The following is a 2,500-nucleotide window of genomic DNA, read 5'->3' on the forward strand; positions in this document are numbered from 1 at the left end:
AGGTTAATAACCTATCTGCAGGTTAAATTTAACAAATCGTTATCATATAAATCACGTCTGATAATGGCCATATTAGTTTTGTTAATTATTTTATGTCTCGTTAACGTCAAAGACGGACAACAAACTTAAAAGGCCACGATCTTCGTTCCGAAAAGAGATTATTACGTTCGTTCGAATGCATGAAATTTAATGGGACGATGTCAGTACGATCTAACGAGAACTATGTAACAGTCTATAACGTCCTCGACGAGACTCGAATAATATAAGTGAGAGAGATAGATACGACTTAAACTTTAAAAAGCAAACATAGGAGGCGCATTCGAACGTTACTTTCTAAAAGCAATGTGATCGGTGAGCGACATATTTCTCTCTCTCTCTCTCTCTCTCTCTCTCTCTCTCTCTCTCTCTCTCTCTTTCTTTTTTTCTCTTTCTGGTTCTTTTCCGTCCTATATAAGACTCCGTTTCGATATCTAAAAATCATATTTTTAATTGTCCAATAGCATTAACAAATAGATTTTTAAAATCTTTCAAATAATATTATGGTTGTAAGGATGAAGTTTAAAAAAAAAAAAAAATAATTCTCGTAAGAACGGCTGGATAAAAAAAAGATTGATAACTTTCCATCGGACGATTAAATAAAATGGCTTATTAATAATGCCAGTTCGATATTGTTATATGTTTACAATATACTATTGTATATTATAAAGAAAGAAAAAAAAAATCCGTTCTTAAAGAAATATCCCTTTTCTCGTCTCCTCTCTCTTTCTCCATCGCCCACCTCTCTCTCTCATAAAAGAAAGTACATTTCGATTGAAAGAATCGATAAAAATCATGACTAATTTCTCTTAATTTATATAAAGTACATTAAACTGATGATTAAATAATTGAAACATCCAAAATGACAACCTTCAAAGGTACGACCTCATGGAAGGTCAATAGTAGTAATAATAATAAAAAAAAAAAAAAAAAAAAAAAATCAAAAACAAAAAAAAAGAAAAAGAATTCAGTATGTGATTTTATCTCAGACATACGTTCCAATAAGACCGATAAGATTTCGAAATCGTTCGCGCGAATCTTCTTCGCGGGCGCGCGCGCGCGCGCGCCCGCTCCACTGTGACCCGTCTTTTCTGCATTCCGCGAGAATTCCGAAAGCCCAGGATATTTAACGATATCTATATAAGTGAGTGTAGTCATGGTGAAGTAGTAGCAGGGTACAGGTAATGGTAATGGTGGTGATGGTGATGGTGATGGTGATGGTGATGGTGATGGTGATGGTGATGGTGGTATTGGTGGTGATGGTGGTGGTGGAGGGTCGGCGCTAGGTTCGCTACTCTCGCCGCTCTCTGCTTGCCGTCCAAGCCGCGAGAAATTCCAAGCAGGTTCGTAAACACCAACGCGAGATTCCCGCACGCACGTATGTATGTACATTGGTACGTACGTACGTACGTACGTACGTAAGTACGTAAGTACGACGGACGAATGCACGCTTCGCTTCGTCGTAACGACGACGAAGAGATGGACGAGAGAACGCATCCTCGCGTAGCCAACTTCAAGGCATATATGCAGCGCTATGAGAATGCTATCAATGTCAGAGAACCAATGTGACTAAGTACTTACTCTCGGGAAATCGAAATGTCAAGCATCGTGCGTTCGCTTACCTGTATCGAGAAATTCGTTCGCTAAGAAATATGCTCGACGCAGTTGAGAGAAAGAGAAAAAGAGAGAGAAAGAGAGAGAGAGAGAGAGAGAGAGAGAAAGATGACAAAAGAAAAGGAAGAGAGAGCGAGCGAGATGCCAAACAAGAAAAATGAGACATAAAGATAGTAAAAATATAGACAAAGATGGCAACGGAGAAGAGAGAAAAAGAGAGCAAGAGAAAGAGAGATGACAAACAAGAAAAGAGAGCCGCAGAGATAGTAAAAATATAAAGAAAGATGGCAACGAAGAAGAGAGGAAAAGACAGAGACAGAGAAAGAGAGAGAGAGAGAGAGAGAGAGAGAGAGAGAGAAAGAAGAACGGGCCGATCCTGATCAGCGCAGATTTCTCGCGTTTTTCGCGGCGCTGCGCGGCGCTCGCGGCTGTGCGGCGGCCCTGGCGCTTGGAATGCGGGCGCGGCGACTCGCGCCGGTGTGGTACGGATAGCTGCGCGCGCGAATACACGCGCGAACAACACACGCGCTCTCTCGCATGGGCGCCTTACGGGCGCGTACGTACTTACTTGCAACAGTACTTGCCTCGTATCTTTGACTTCTCTATCTATTTCATTTTACTCGAGTTCGCTCGAATCTATGTTTTCAAAGGTGCGAGAAAATAGAGAAAAAGATAAAACGGGGAAAAAGAGAAAAATAGGGAGAGAAAGTGTGAGTGAGTGAGTGAGTTAGAGAGAGAGAGAGAGAGAGAGAGAGAGAGAAAGATAGAGAGGAAAAAGAAAAAGAAAAAAGAGAGTTAGAAAAAGTAAACGGTAAGCTTCCGCGAATAGAGAGAATAAAATAGAAAGAGA

General features: G+C 40.7%; 1 protein-coding gene across 1 annotated transcript in view; it reads right to left on the reverse strand.

Annotated features, from left to right (window-relative positions):
* Positions 1-2,500, reverse strand: part of LOC124948823 (protein kibra) — a 57,133-nt gene that overhangs the window by 53,077 nt on the left and 1,556 nt on the right. The window lies entirely within an intron of this gene.

This window comes from Vespa velutina, chromosome 4, assembly GCF_912470025.1.
Source record: "Vespa velutina chromosome 4, iVesVel2.1, whole genome shotgun sequence".
Taxonomy (NCBI): Eukaryota; Metazoa; Arthropoda; class Insecta; order Hymenoptera; family Vespidae; genus Vespa; species Vespa velutina.